A 17327-nucleotide genomic window follows, 5' to 3' on the forward strand; every position below is an offset into this window, starting at 1 on the left:
TTGTGGACCCGAGCGTCATCATACTTCAGAAACATCAGAGACTTTCAGTGTATATAGATGAAATGGTCCAATTTATTTATTTATTCATAAATCTCTAGGTCTCTCCCAGAACCAAAGACAGTGGTCACAGTTATTCACAGTTACTAGGTTGCTGTTGGTTTTGCTGTTGTTGTTACAGCTCTTATTCGAGCATTATGAAAATGCTGTGTCTAATCCACTGTAATATGATGGGTACAGTACCTGAAATCAGGAACATGTTAAGTGTGTGCTAGAGGAAATGGTATATATTATATCAATTTAACTGTTTCACCTCCCTGCTATTCTCTATTATACTGTGTTAGCAATAAAGCAGCTCTTTCTTGCTCTCTCTCTTAAATAGGACCATCTGGTGATAACACCTTCACTCCTGCCTCAGAATATTTTCACCTTGCTCACATTCATTGCTATCAAACTTAAACCTCTTAGAGAGTTGTTTGAGATTTACCAGGATCTCAAAGACAGGAGTCTAGACTAATAACAATATCCATCGAAGGGACTCTAAAACTGGCCAGAGATTACTTAGCAGATATGGGTGGTTTAGGTTCTACCTTGGTACCAAATGCTGCCATCATTTTGCTGCTAATCTGCAGAGTGGTAACAATGCACAGCAAGGTCTTCTACTATTGGGAGGACTGATGTGTTACTTTATTTATTTGCTCCATTGGAGCATCCCAGAGAATGGAAACCTTTCAGACTAGCAGTTCAAATCCTCATATCAGGCTGTCCACAGCATCTTTTATTTGCTGCTATGTGATGCTGTTTCCTTCCTCTTTCCAGGTGAAGGTTTGCAACTTGAGATGTTGGAAGAAAGTGGCTGATGGAGATCTAGCTTCATTTACCAATGACAACACAAATGGCAATCACACAACTCATTATCTTTTTCCTGTCACCCCTCAAAATTATCAGTGAAAAAAATGTTGATATTTTTAACTAAAGGATCTAGAATAAGTTAGGAGGTAGACATAGACACATCTCCATGGAAAGTTTATGATCATGAATGTGTACCCAGGTAAGGGGGTTCATTGTACAAGAACTTGAAGCCCATAAATATCTAGTAATACATTTTAGAAAATCACAATAAATAATTTTTAAAGATAGAGGGGAAAGAAAGGGCACTTCTTTGTGAGTTATCTCTGAATGATGTAGATAAAGATCAAGTGGGTAGATGAACAATTATTGAAATCACAGGCAACATCTCTCGTGTTATCTATAGTGAAAGAGTTATTTCTCAATCACGGGAAAAGACACAGAATAGTGAATGTTGATTTGGCAGTGGGGGAGCAGAGGTGTTTTATTTGTTTTAAGCATTTGGGTTCAAACCCCCTTATTTCTTAGGTAAGCCAGAAAATAAAAGTAGTAAAATGACATTTTAAAAGTATGGTTTCCTAGAAAATAACCCCATATCCCAGTGGTCTTTAATTTGTGGATTCACTGACAGGCAGACTCATGAGAACATATGAGCATAAAGGGGAAGGAAGCAGGGGATGGGGTAATTGAAAGGGAAAGCTGGCATACATGCACCCTTCCTTATTTTCCCAATGAGGAAAAAACTCTCTACGATGGTTTATTTTCTGCTTATTTTTCTCTGGACTAGGGAGAAATGGAATAATGCATCACCAGCCTGCAAATTAGCATCAGAACAATCACTGAATCAGACGAGCTTTCAAGACCTCTTCTGTAAGGTGACCATGGAAGCTAACAGACGCCAAAGTGGACACAAGTGGGTAACCCAGAAGCCACTAATTATACCTAGCATGGAATTACCATCACAAAATATCTGGCCTTTACTATGAATCAGTGGAACTTGGCTTTCAGAAGAGGAAGGTAGGTAAAATATAACCAGAAAGAGATCCCCATCTCTGTTTTTTTAAGTGGCGTATGTCATACCAACTATCAAGAGAAAATGTGCAGAGCGAAGAAAAGAAAATTAGGCTGACCATCAAGAGATGTAAATTTTAGTCCTCACTCTGTTTAAAAACTAGTGATCTGGGGGAAATCATTAAACATCTGAGGTCTCAGTTTGCTCATCTATAAAATGAATGGGTTGGTCCAGAAGCTTTACATCCCTCTCTTTTTTTCATAAAAGGAGTTGGGAGGGGGAGGGAATCCTTGACAATTTCCTTGGACAGCAGTGCCTGAACCAAATAAAATCTATGCACCATCTGCTACTGAAAGAAAAAATTAAAACATGTTTCCCTACATCAACCACATATCCATTTGAAGAGCAATGAATCCAACCTGCTATTATGATTTACATTAAACATTCTGGAATGCATACACTGGAGCCGTGAGTGATTTTTTTTTTGGGGGGGGAGGTAGTTCTCCCACCTGCTTTACATGCTTATGGAATATTCAGTGATTTATATGTAAGTCACTGAACAAAATGAGTATTCTGCTAAATAGCCTATGCAAATGACCATGCACCAATCACTTAAAATAATTAGGAACTTATAAAATGACCATATGTAGTCATTATGAATAATTATATTAAACCGCAAAGGAAATCTCTCTCCCAACCCTCCTCCTGAATCCTGAAGGAAATCTGAGAATAGAGAGGCAGCAGGTAATTAAACAGCAGATTTTTAGAAAGTGTACAGTTAAGAAAAGCAATTTCCCATAGTTGAGAATGCCTTCTGTGTATATCAGCCTGGTTTGAATGTCATCAGATTAAAACAAAAACAAAAACAAAACCCAGCAATCCGCAGGGCAACATGAGTAGTTTGGAGGAGGCCTGAAAACCCCGTTCCTCTTCCAAATAACCCCTGGGCTGACTTCTCCAGGAAGTAGTGGGGAGAAGAACCCGGGGCACGCTTTCCAATCTAGGGGTAATGTAATGCTTCACTTCTCCCCATACTTCCGCAACTTGTAGTTCAGTCATTTCAGATGTTAGTTGGCAGGGTGTTGACTCATGTTTGGTTGAAATTCCCTAGCATGCTTCATTACCTAACCAATAAAGCAATCTAGTGGAGTTATTGAATCATACACTGCTGGCTGTATTACCACTCTCTTGTTTTTATTCTGATATGTGATTGCTCCCCTGGACTATTGCTCAAAAGGGAGATGTGTTTCATAACCTTTAAAAAAAAAAAAAAACACTCCCATCAGCTACACAAGACCTCCCCGCGTTAATATACCGCCCCCCTCTTACTAAACAAAGCAAACAAAAAACCCACTCTGTACATCCACATCAATCCAAAATAATCCAGGGAAACTGATGTCTGTTGCTGTGTGAGTTTAATTTAATATAGTCTAACAACAGGGTGAAAACTAAAAAGACTCGTTTTTTATTTCCTACAGAGCAAGTCACTTTGATTCCCTATTTCTTTCTGGCCTGAGTAACTCTTCTTCTGTTTTGTTCTTGTGAAGACTAAATACTTTTGCACTGGGGCAAGAGTTGGTATGTGAGCGAGTCAATGACAATAATCTAGAAATATTTGGAAATGTCTGAAATGCTGAAACAGCCTTGAATGACAAAATTGTTCACTTAGACACTGAGGGGCAGGTGCATTTCTCCCTGGGCAGCATGAGCTAAGAACAGGTGGGGAAGTCCTAGCATCCTATAGGGAACTTATAGACTCCATTCAATCTCAGTGGAAGATAATCAAATTTGGTGGGAAAAGAGTCAATTTCTCTGCCATTAAATCTTCTTTAGGGGCACCTGGGTGGCTCAATGGTTGAGCATCTGCCTTCAGCTCAGGGCACGATCCCGGGGTCCTGGGATCAAGTCCCGCATCAGACTTCCCGTAGGGAGCCTGCTTCTCCCTCTGCCTATGTCTCTGCCTCTCTCTGTGTGTGACTCTCATGAATGAATGAATGAATGAATGAATGAATGAATGAATGAATCTATCTTTAAAAGGAAAATCTCCTTTAAAAAACCATATATAAAATCTATGCCTAAAAGGAAGACCAAATTTCTATCCTCATGGAGCCATCAGGATTTCCTTAAAATTATAAGCAACATCTTGGTAAACATTATACCACTTGACCAATGATATCACATTATGTGCTTTAAATTCTGGAGTTCTTAAAAAAAAATAAAAGTGTCTGGTTAGGGCAATTGCACTGTGCAACTCTATCATGAACTCTTGTGAGATCTGGAGGATGATAGCCAAGTGACTGTTAACAGATGCACAGTACCATTGCTCCTATTTTTATCCCCTTCAAGTACAGCCTATTTTGAACTTTGTAGAGTGTCAGACATGGCAGACATGAAAACCTGCAGTCAAAAAGACTTGACATCAAGTTGTCATAGATAGCATCATTACACGATGGCTTTTTCCAACCCTGATGTATTGCTAGGTGGCTGAGTACTGGATGGCACTGAGTGTAGGTGGGGGCTGTTCTGCAGTTTCAAATATTTTTTCAAAGATTTTATGTATTCATTCTGAGAGACAGAGAGAGAGAGAGACAGAGACAGAGACACAGGCAGAGGGAGAAGCAGGCTCCCTGCAGGGAGCCCGACGTGGGACTCGATCCCAGGACCCGGGATCATGCCCTGGACTGAAGGACGCTGCTCAACCACTGAGCCACTCAGGCATCCTGAGTTTTGAATATTTAAATAGAATGGGTTGAGAGGGAACCAAGAGTATGGAACTCATCACTCTACCAGCCTCTCTGGAAAGTGTAAACAGGGTGACCCTTAATTATAGATTTAAAACTCTGCCTCTTTTTCAAGCTAGACAAATACATCCCCCATTTTGTATAAATATATGCAATTATAGAATCCTAAAATGCTTAAAAGGACCGAGTGTCCTCAGATATCAAACTCAGTAAGGTTTCCTCATCTTTAGACTGTTTTATACCATCTCCATTAATTCCAACAGATCCAATGTCACCTATAATTATCCTCTTTAATAGTGTCCTGAAATTTGTTCTGTTATGAATTACTCTAATCATATAATAAAAATAATATACATAAAAACACTTTCTATGTTTGATATTTTTCTATTGTGCAATAGAATTAATATGACTATTAAAATGTATTTATCATTAATATGTGTGATAGTTTGTGAGACACAATTGAAGCTAAAATCTTTTTTTTTTTTTTTTTTTTAATTTTGAGAGAGAAACAGTGCATGTGCACATGCAGGATGCAGGGGCAGAGGGAGAGACTGTCCTGACATTGAGATTATGACCGGAGGCAAAATCAACAGTGGGCCATTTAACCAACTGAGCCACTCAGAAGCCCCAAAATCTTTCATATTTCAAGTAGGAAAACAGAAGTCCAGAGAGATAAAATAATTTGTTTAAAGTCACACTGTAAATGTTACAGATTTGAAAATAGAACTCAGGCCTCCTAATCAAGAACTAGTCTCAATCTTGGTATCTATCTTTCTCTCCTGTTCTTGTTCTATTTGTTTGTCTGTCTCTCTCTTTCTGTCTTTCTATAGGCAACATATAACACTTATGGAGTTAATGAAGCAAAGTTACCTAACACATACAAAGTACTGAACTGAGTCTGTCTTCGTGGATGTCCAACCCATGCAGCCACACAGGGCCCCACACTCAAAGGGTCCTGCACTTGGTGTAATGTTATGCTTCTGCATCTTAAAATTCTTAGCAGGTTTTTTAGCAAGGGCCCCTGAATTTCCTTTGTGCACCAGGCTTCACATATTATATAACCTGTCTTGTCTAGAAATGGGTAAACACACATACACATACACACACACAGAGTCTAAAATAAATAATCAATAACCAGCCATACATAAGTAATGTATTAAAGGAAAAGCAAAAAATAAATAAAAATAAAAATAAAATAAAATAAAATAAAATAAATAAATAAAGGAAAAGCAATTTCTATGTAGTTAGGGCAACAACTGCTGCCCCAAGTGGAACTCTCCCAGGCCAGGCTCCAAACTCTGTAGATAAATAAAAATAAATAAAGGATGCAAATTCCATCCCTTGATCATTATTTGAAGATAACATTGTAATGTTAAACGACCTGTGATTTGAAAATAAGTGTCCCTCCCCTTTTGCAGAACTAGTTCTCTATCTCCCATCCTGAGCTTTTGATAATAATGAGGAGGATCTAGAAAAATGCAGGGGGAAAGAATGAATGAATGAAGGCAGGAGAGAGAATCAAGGGGAATATATGGGTAAGCTTGGACTAAAACTGGTCTCACAAAAAGAGAACTTCTGCCTTACTCATGAAAATAGCGAAAACTCAAGCTGGTAGTTTGAAGCACTAGCTGCAAGGAAGGGGCTTAACTGTGTTCAGGATGGTTCTGAGAAACTGAGAACAATTAGGAAGGTAGAATAAATCTTCAGAAACTGTAAAGCAAAGGGAACAAAAAGGGAACAAGATGGTGAAGGAATTAAGGATCCAGTAATATAAAAGAAATACAAAATACAAAAGAAAACACAACTCCTCTGGAACCTCTCTGCCCCCAACGAAAAACAGCCAATAAAGAAAAACCACTGCACTATATTGACAGAAGAAAGAACTTGTCACTGAAATCTTGTGAGGCCTACCCAACCTTGAAAACGAAAAGCGATCATCGGAACCTGTGAACTGATGAAAAGTCTCCCCCAAATTCTAACCAAGCCACAGAAGAAACTGTAATGCAACAGTCCAAATTGAATTAAATATCCTCAAATAAGCATTTGGAATATCACACACACACACACACACACACACACACACACACACACAGAATTATATGCAGAAATGGAGAATGGAAATGGGTAAGGAAGAGGATCAAATGACAGTTGTCTGAATTAATGGATTAAAAAGAAGACCAAAAAAAAAAAATCATGTAAGAAATAAAATAAAAAATTATTAAATGTCCAAGGGAAAAAAATGGAAGTTCAAAACGGGCATTAAAAAAATAAAGCAATAAAATAACCAAGAAAATACCAATGAGATCAAGAAACAAAATAGGTGGAAAGAGAAGACATGCAAAGACTATCGAACTTAGGTAAAACTGAAGTCCATGGGATAGAAAAACACAATACTGGACCGGAACTAATATTTGAAACTATGATCCATCTTTTTAGAAAGATTATAATACTTATGTAAACCAATATTTATGTAAAAAGGGAAAAATACAAAGATAAAATATAGAACTAAAAAAAAAATTAAACACACTATAGATTAAAATCCGGACTCTAAGGGTCACATTTAAAGCAGTGACAAGAAAATCCCTAGCAGGAACACTTTTGACAAAAATTTTAAAATTCAATAAATGCATTAAATTTCCAGTTCAAAATATTATAAAAAGACCAGTCAATTAAAACAAACAAAGAGGTTTAAGGGCAAGATTTGCAAAAATAGAGCTAAAATAAGTTAGGAAAGAAAGAAAAAAAAAAAAAAACAAGAGATATAATTAATGAATCAAAACCATACTTTTTTGTAAAATGGAAACAATAAACTAACACCTACTCAATGAAGGAAAAAAGGGGAGAGAACACAACTATACAAATAAGAAATTACAAGGGAATAACTGTTTAAACGAAGTGTTTTTAAAAAAAAACATAAGAGATTACTTTGCAGACTTCTATGCAAATTAATGTGAACATCTTGATGAAACAAAGAAAATGAAAGAAAAACACAAAAATTACAGAGAAAGAGGAGTAAAAGAAATAAAAAGAACCAATATAAAATGTCTCTTAAATATATGAAAAGATATGTATGACATTGAGTCAAATATTCTCCAATTTATGCAGGGGAAGAAAGGAAGCCCACTGGGTACAATAATAACCTGCTAAATTCACAGAACCAGTAACAGACTGTAGGGACTGTCTGGCTCCAAAATGAGTGTCTGCCTTTTTTTTTTTTTTTTTTTTTTTAAAGCATCCTACCCTGACTCCATCAGTAGTTTGCTTGCCCTCAAAGGCTTCAGTTTCTTTGCCTTAAAAATTGCAGATTTGAACTAAATAAGAGCTAGGCCCTCTCAACACTGTAGCATTCTGGGATGCACCTCAAAGACTGAACCTCACCATTCCAACAACATTGCCGGGCACCCCTGGCCACAAAGACCATCTGTTCTGTGTAAGCTCTGGTAAACCATGGCATGACTATCACAGCTGGGAAAACGATTCCATGACATTCATCTTGTCGTGTCCTTTTCATGGTTTGTAGTCTTCAAACTTTAAGTTCGTTCTCAAAACAAAAACAACCCTACTGAGGAGACAGGGGTCATGAGCTGATTTATCACTAAGATCCTGATCTACTACATTCAGGGAGGTTGTTTAATAGTGTCCCGTAGGAAGTTTCATGACATCCATATTTCTACACAGCAGGTGAATCATTTTTAGACTGGGCACATCTAGGAGGAGTGACTTTGCAGGGAATAAAATGCCACCACCCCATTATGCAGCGGAAAGAAGAGAGAATACAAAGCAGGGCTCAGGCAGTTGGAAAAGAGACTCTGAGTTCTTAGAGCATAAAGACAGCTATGGGGGGACCAGCCTCTGCCAAACGCAGCAATGCCATTTCAGGTCATAAGATGGAGATGGCCATGTCTAAATGGCATCGTGAAGGTATCCTTAGAAATTCATTGAGCACCCTGCATCCAAAGTAGGCAGAACACTTCAGAGAAGAAGTCATAACCGTTATGAAATTAGTCATGAGGGAATTAGATGTCTCATTGGCTAGTGTGGAACCCAAAGGAAATACTGGGCAGATGTTGAGGAATTTGGGAAATGAGAAATTCTATTTAAACCAGAAGAGATACAGTGCATTAGACCTCACTGACTTGTTTTTCACTGGTTACTCTGTAAAGGTAGACTGGATATTAATATTAGAATGTCTCTCTGTAGTATAGAACTATGCTCGTGTTAACTTTACAGTAAAATAGAAATGCAATTCTATTTTAATAGCCTTGGGTTTAGTTGTGTTACTGGGGGAGACGATGTTCTGTAACGTACAACTCTATGTCACAAAGATCAATCCAATACAAGCTCCCTACTCTTTTGCAACTCTGTGTAGGGTAATTAGAGAGGTGCTATGGTCATACAACACTCAAAGGTCCAATTTCTTCTGTCTTGCAAGTGGTGCACTATAGACTGATGTTTGTGTCTCTCCAAAATTCATATGTTGAAACATAACCCCCATAACCTGGGTGGTTCAGTGGTTGAGTGTCAGGCCTCTGGCTCAGGGCATGATCCCGGGGTCCTAGGATCCAGTCCCACATCACACTCTCTGCAGGGAGCCTGCTTCTCCCTCTGCCTGTATCTCTGCCTCTCTTTCTCTCTCTCTCTGTCTGTGTCTCTCATGAATAAATAAATTAAATCTTATTAAAAAAAAAAAAGAAATAAATATATCTCTCAATGTGATAGAATCTGGAAGTGATGTCCTTGAGAGATGATAGGCCATGAGAGTGGAACCCTCAGGAATGGGATCAGCACCTTTACAAAAGACCCAGAGAGCTCCCTTTCCTCTTCTACCACCTAAGGACACAGTGACAAGATAGCCGTCTATGAACCTCACCAGACACCAAATCCATTGGTGCCTTGATCTCGGACTTCCAGCTTCCAGAAGTGTGAGAAATAAATGTCTGTTGTTTATAAGCCACTCGGTCTACGGCATTCTGGTCATAGCAGCCTGAACAAAGACATTTGGCATCATCAGAATTGGTTTCCAGAATCACTGTGGACAGAGAACATAGGCTGTGAGGGTCACACAGGGGTGATTTAAGGATAGTCTGGAAGTACAAACACATCACTTACATCCACTTTCTATTGTCCGGAACACAGTCACATGACCTCAATTTAACAATAGGGGAGTGGGGGCTTGGATACACAGACCACTTGCATGCATGCCCAGGAGGAGAATAAAATGGATTTGGAAAACATACGGCATCGTTGCTGCTACAGATGTGCCAATCCTGTTGTTTCCACATAAACTTCCAACCTGAAAGAATTTCTTTATGTACTGTTATTGATGAATTCTTGAATATGGTGGCACCAACCTGGCTTTTGCTTCTAAGATTCTGCTGTCTAGATGGCCAGATCAGGTAAGCAAGTGCCTCAGAGAATGGCACCTCCTCTATTCAGCTAATTTCTGACCTTAGCTGTTCACACCCAATAAATGTTTCATCAATGTTTCTTGGAGAGCACTCAGCGGGGGCAGTAAATCATTGCATCCAGTGGAGGTGCAATCTTCTAGGGAGGCTTTCTTCCCCTATATTCAAAATTCAAACCAACTGCTTCACTGCTGACATTCCAACCTGAGTCCCAAAGCAGGGAGTTTCAGCTGGATGGGTGGGTGACCTGGGAGGTGGGCAGGGGGCATGGCCATCTGACTTTCAGATAAGATCCTTAAGAGCCAATAAGCCCTTTTTAGAAAAGAGGCTGCTGATGAAGCAATTCTCTTCCTTCTGGCCTGAAATACCCTGTCCTCAAATCAATTTCCCACCCGTAGTCAATAGTGACCACGACCCCATACTGTGACCTCATCGCCCACTTTCACTGGGAGGGCTTGCTTTCTCTCCATGTCTTATTTCCAACGGTTCAAGGAAAGAGCTGGTTTTGAGTGCTCCACCTCTGGAAAAAGCCCTTTTCTCACTTTTTTTTTTTGCTCTAAATAAGCACATAACACCAGTCTTCCTCATCTTCCTGACATGGGTCAGGGAAATGAGCTTCTGGTTTATTGTTTTAAAGAGGTTTCCTGGCTCACATGGTCTCCTTTTGAGGATCTCTGGGCTCTGTGTAAAATGTTCATGGCTACCATCTATAAAGGAGCTATATTGCTTTTGCTTCACATTGCACCTACAAAAACGTTTATTTCACTTGCCCTATGAAAGGAAAATGATGGCACTGAGTAAGTCCAAAGTTAGGAGGAGAATGCTGTCATCTGAACAATAGGAAATCTCAACATTGGGGCAGGGGTGGGCAAATAGCATGGACCTTGGTAATACAGAGAGATTACAGTTAGTGGTTAGGAGACCTGAAATTCAAGAAGCCCTAGCTCCTCTCTAGACCCATACTTGAGAGCTTCCCGTCTAACACAATCCTCCCCATGAGTGAAGGGCCCACAGGGTCAGCATATATGCATGTGGATTCTGAGCCCCACTCATTTGGAGGTGCCTCACATTGCAAAAACATTGACCAAAGTGGACAGGCCCCCTGTAGGCCCTGCATGTAGACTTCTTTCCCAGGTATGTCCTCCCCAGGACTAACTACACCACTTATGTGTGTATCCCCAGATCGAAGAGCCCAGGTCAAGGGGCAGCTAGCTACTGGGGAGGGTAGACAGAGCTTCTAAGCATTGTCCGGGGTCCCCGGACTGATGAGGTCCCCCACTCATAGTGCCTTTTGCTAAGGGGAACCTGGCCATAGCACCAGTTTTAGAGTCTAATGGACTCTGGGTCAAATTTAAAATCTGCTTCTTACTAACTCTGTATCCTAAAATAAACGGTCACTGTACTACTATTTTCTGAACAAGTTTTGTACCTCATCTGGAAAATGGTGATATTAGTATAGGGACGGTGCTTTGGATTCATATGATATTAAATAGGACAGCTTCTAAAAAGTGCTCACAAGGAGCATGGAACATAATGGGCATTTGATAAGTGCTTTTGGTTGGAAACAAATAAAAATCAGCACGTTTAGTGAAAAACTTGTCGCTACATCTTGAAGGTGGTTCTTTAAGCAGTGGGAGGAAATACTACAGAGTGTGCTTGGGTGATGCTAGAAAGGGAAGGTGTTGTACAGACCCAAGCAGTTCTTCATGCCAACTGTCTGGCCTAGATTCTTGCTAAGGGCCAGTGTGCTTTTTTTGCACAGCCTAGAAACACTGACCCCCTCCTCTGTTCATCAGCCCCACTCCCTCAAAGCTCTGTACCCAAGATACTAGGGCGATTTGCCAGATCACAGAGATGGCTTGAGAAATGAAGTGGCTTATGACCCACTACCCATTGTTTTCTTTTGCATCAAGTCTTATATGAGTCAGGAAGGGAGTTGGGGGACTTCTCTAGATTTTCACTTTTGTCATTATCCCCAAGAACAGACCAGGTCTGGTAAAGCCCTTAGCTCAGGAATAAAATATAATACCATACTTAATAATGAATACTTTGGTGGGGCAGGGTGGGAACATGACTACTTTCTAAGGTCACATCCTGTATTTCATAAGAGTAATATATTTTATGTGAAATGCCCATATTTACTTCATTCAGAAGTGGAAAAAAATTAATGTCAATGGCAGCCATAGTTTATCCATGAAAGAAAAGTCCCCATCCAAGCAGATGTGAAATATTGCTTGTGTTATTTTTCAAGCAACTGCAGAAGAGCTCTAGGTGACAATAACTTTGGTCCACCTAACTTAACTTGTGGACAATTCTCTCAATTTCTGGTTAGTTTTCTTTGAAAGTTTAAACAACAGCAACAACAACAATAATACACACACACAGACACACATACATAAATGATACCAAGTTGCTGCCAATATTCACCCAATAGATGAATAGATAGAATGATAGAATGGTGAGTGTCATTGGTCCAGTTAATGATTTATCAGGCTAATTTCTTGTCTCAGGTAAAAAAAAAAAAAAAGACAAAAGAATGCGTACTAATAATACTATGTTTGAAAATGTCTCTGGGAGACAGTTTATTCCAATAAAACAGATGGCAAGAAAAAAAAGAGAAAAGTATGAATGGGGGCAATATACATTAAAGAAATTTAGGCATACCCACTAATTGCATCTGTAGACCTTCTTTGAGTTTCAACTCAAGTAATACCAACTTTGCAAATATATAAGATGACTGAGAAAAGGTGAACATTGACCAGATATTTGATTGTCTTAGGGAATCAATATCAATATCGTAGGGCTAGATGTGAGTACCTTTAGAAAATGGACCTGCTCTTTTAGAGATACACACTGAAACATTTATGGATGAAAGGTAGGGTGTCTGGTCTTGACTTCAAAACAATCCAGGAAGGTAGAGGAAATGCAGAGGGGTAAGAGATGAAACACAATTGATCATAAATTAACAATCACTGAAGTATTTGAGCGTTCGTTTTACTATTCTCTACTTTGATACCTGTTTGTTATTTTCTATGATAAAACACTGAGACGATCCTGAGATAAAATTAATATTTTAATTTACTCACAAAAATGATTAGAGAGACTGAATTGTCATCATCGATTCTGTGTTTCATCTTTAGAATTCAATTCTCATGAAGCCGTCAGTGTATAACTTTGCACAGTGAATCTATAACATGCTTTCTCAACAGTGCATCCTGCTTTCAATCCGTGTGTTATTCCACTTATGTTGAAATGACAAGATTTATCCCACACGTTATGAGTTCACACATGGAGCATAAATGTATATTTATATGAGTTTTAAACTGATATTTATTCTGCTGTTCACGCATAGATATTACCACCAGCACTGAAATTGGAATTTTGGAAAGCTCAGACGAAGCCATTTCAATATGGATGGAAGTCGGCTTTGGGCTGCTTTGACACCTCCCAGGAATGCTCTCAGTGCAAAAAGCAGAAATGAGGAAGGCTCCACTACAAGGTGCAAAATACAAACCTCCCCTTGTGTTTTCTCATCATCTCCAACTTTCTGGTTAAAAATTTTCCAATCCACCCATTATGAATATCAAGCTCTATCAGAATGCATTAGATTAAAACATGAAGGTCTACAGATTGAAGAAATTGTCAGGGTGAGAAGCCAGATTTTTTTTTTTTAACTGAGTAACTTATTTCCAATTATTCTATCACTAATAGATAGAATGGATCTATTAAATGGATCACTATCCAATTATCTATTCACTATATTCACTATTCATCTATAAATGGATCACTATCCAATTATCTATTCACTAATTATTAGTGAAATTTCCATTATTCTATCTTTTCTTTTCTTTCTTTTCTTTCTTTCTTTTCTTTCTTTCTTTCTTTCTTTCTTTCTTTCTTTTCTTTTCTTCTTTTCTTTTCTTTTCTTTTCTTTTCTTTTCTTTCTTTCTTTTCTTTCTTTTTTTCTAATATGATTGGAATTGAAAACAGACCTGCAAGGTCTAAAGTCACCTCGGGAAAATGAATTACAAAATAGAATATAGAAGCCTTCCTAATAAAATCATTAAAAAATAAGTTGAGGGTGAGGGTGACTGGGTGACAGGCACTGAGGGGGGCACTTGATAGGATGAGCACTGGGTGTTATTCTATAAGTTGGCAAATTGAACACCAATAAAAAATAAATTTATAAAAAAATAAGTTGAGTTTACAGGTAGCTCAAAACTGATACTGAGGGTTTTGGTTTCTTTGTTTATCCCCTGGCCTCTCCTCACCTAGCCCCCAGTTATTCTCAGGGACACCTAAATACTACCCACTAGATATAGGAGAAAAATAACTTCTCCATGTGCCCACATACTAATCAATTACTTTTTTTTTTTTTAAGATTTTATGTATCTATTCATGAGAGACACACACACACACAGAGGTAGAGACACAGGCAGAGAGAGAAGCAGGGTCCATGCAGGGAGCCTGACATGGGACTTGATCCCCTGTCTCCAGGATCAGGCCCGGGGCCGAAGGTGGCGCTAAACTGCTGAGCCACCCGGGCTGCCCAATTACTATTTTCTTTAAAGCAATGCTAGAAGATGCATTAAAATTTCCACTTTTCTTGGCACATATTCACCTTCAATCCTAGATCATATTATAATTTTTCTGAGGGTCAGAATATAGGGAAATAAATATCTGGCATATAGCATAGAAGATGCTTGTTATCAGTCTAGCGTTTTACTAAATTGAGGAGATTTCAGGCTTAATGTGGAATCCCTTGCCCTCAGGTAGCTTTCAGATCAATGTGCACCCATTCAAGACTATCCATTTCTTTACTTTTATTATAATTGCATCAAAATCACATTAATTACTTTTAACCTTGGAGAGAATTCAGGAACCAAAGACAGCTGTAAATTTCCACCTGAAAATTAATATTTGTTGAAACTAAACTGGGTCATATGCCTTCTTCATTTCATAATGCTAGAAAATATATGTACATATAATGCAAGCCACTTCTGGTCCCGGGTGGCAACCTGGTGCAGTATCAAATTTAGCTTCTAATTTGATTGCATCTATGCAGAAAGGTTTAGCACCCTAGTGTGGCTTAGTTGCAGAAAAGCACTAAGTCTCAAAAGATATGCAGAGCTTTATAGCATTGTTGCCACTGTAATAATTCAGGAGTGTACAAGCGGCATATTGATTTGACATGGGTAAAGAAAACTCTGCCCACCCAGAGGGTTTTCCAAATATCCAAGTCACCCAGGACCGGTGTAAAACCCTGGATGGGATTTGGTCAAGCTCTGTAATTTCAGTGGATCTTTTATGTTTGTTAATTATATGCATTTTAAATTTCATTCTGTTGCTTCCCCTTAAAAGTATTCTTTTCTACACTCATTTTCTCTCATTTTCTTTATTTCCTTCCACCTTACCATTTAAAAACCCACTTGAGGAAAGTAAAGTGTTGATTTCTTTTCCATAACCTAGGGGAAAAAAAAAATAGTGTGGCTGTGTTCAAACTAGGAATCCATAAACCTGTAAACACAATCCCTGGTTAGAAATTTCTCTGTCATTCACAGGAGACTTAGAAAGAGGCGTTCACTGTTGTTTACCAGCCAAGCGAGGACCGGGGGCTTTGCAAATGGCTTTCTACAATGAGGGATTTTCATAAAACACATGGATTTTGTTTCAGAGACTGACTATGGTTCATGCATTTGTTTACATGCCTTCCTCCTCTCTCACTGTTCTCTGCTTTCGGGTTCACAGCCTTGAAAGCCTCTGAAATTATTATTTAGGTGCTGACTGCACAAAATACCAGGACTGTATGACGGAGGCCCCAAATTCATGTCTTCTGAAATGACTGGGGAGAAAAGGAGGGGCTGCCTGGATTACAGAGATAACTGTCACAGGCTTCCTCCATCCTTCAATTTCCAGATGAACACAAGGAGGTGACTTGACCCAACTGCTTCTATGATATAATTAGTCTCGTTTTATTTATCAGACTGGTTTTTAATCCCATTAATCTTCTCTTTCTCTTTTTGGCAAAATAAAACAGTTATAATCCTTTCTTTATACCTTTCCAGTCCCATCCTGAAAGGTATTCACAGTCTGATATCTATCTTTAGAGGCTTTTTGTCTATACTTTTAAGTACATTATATGGGTATATACAGGAATAATAGAGATACATATTCACACTTTTTTTTTTTTAAGATGAGATCAGGCCATCTAGAGCTATGCTTTCCAATACAGTAGCCACTACTTAATGGTGCTGTTTAGTTTCTATTTATTAAGATGAAATAAAATACAAAATGTAGTTTCTCAGTTTTTCTAACCACATTTTATTTTTTTAAAGTTTTATTTTTATTTTTTTTAAGATTTATTTATTTATTCAGAGTGGGGTGGAGGCAGAGACACAGGCAGAGGAAGAAGCAGGCTCCATGCAGGAGGCCTGACATGGGACTCAATCCTGGGTCTCCAGGATCACGCCCTGGGTTGCAGGCAGCGCTAAACCACTAAGCCACCGGGGCTGCCCTCTAACCACATTTTAAATGCCCAATAGCCAGGTGAGTCTCATGGTCATCATACTGGGGAACACAGATATAAAATGTTTCCATTATTGTAGAAAGTTCTACTGGAGAGTAGCTGACTTAAGAGTATTCCTAATTGTTAATAAACTGGAACAATTCTTTGGGGACGCCTGGGTGGTTCAGTGGTTGAACATCAGCCTTTGGCTCAGGGAGTGATCCAGGAGTTCCAGGATCGAGTCCCCCATCAGGGTCCCTGCATGGAGCCTGCTTCTCCCTCGGCCTGTGTCTTTGCCTCTCTCTGTGTCTCTTGTCAATAAATAAATAAAATCTTTAAAAAAACTAAACAGGGATCCCTGGGTGGCGCAGCGGTTTGGTGCCTGCCTTTGGCCCAGGGCGTGATCCTGGAGACCCGGGATCGAATCCCACGTCAGACTCCCGGTGCATGGAGCCTGCTTCTCCCTCTGCCTGTGTCTCTGCCTCTCTCTCTCCCTCTCTGTATGACTATCATAAATAAATTTAAAAAAAAAATTAAAAAAAAAAACTAAACAAACAATTATTTGAACAATCCTAGACTGACATCAAGAAATAAGAATATCAGAATCCATATTCAGTGGCAGAGACAAAACTGGGCTCTACATACTTAAATTAGTCTGGGAACCAATTTTTTTTAGGGCCCGAATTGTACAGATTATGATCTCTACCACAGAAAGCAACAGTTCTATCTGTCATGCCAAGTACTCTACCAGATTTGTAATGTCCAGACCTACTGATGACATTCTGATACTTTCCTGGAAGGAGATCATCTTAGTTAGA

General features: G+C 38.9%; 1 protein-coding gene across 16 annotated transcripts in view; it reads right to left on the reverse strand.

The window, feature by feature from the left end:
• Positions 1-17327, reverse strand: part of RBFOX1 (RNA binding fox-1 homolog 1) — a 2033116-nt gene that overhangs the window by 779133 nt on the left and 1236656 nt on the right. The window lies entirely within an intron of this gene.

This window comes from Canis lupus, chromosome 6, assembly GCF_003254725.2.
Source record: "Canis lupus dingo isolate Sandy chromosome 6, ASM325472v2, whole genome shotgun sequence".
NCBI classification, from domain to species: Eukaryota; Metazoa; Chordata; class Mammalia; order Carnivora; family Canidae; genus Canis; species Canis lupus.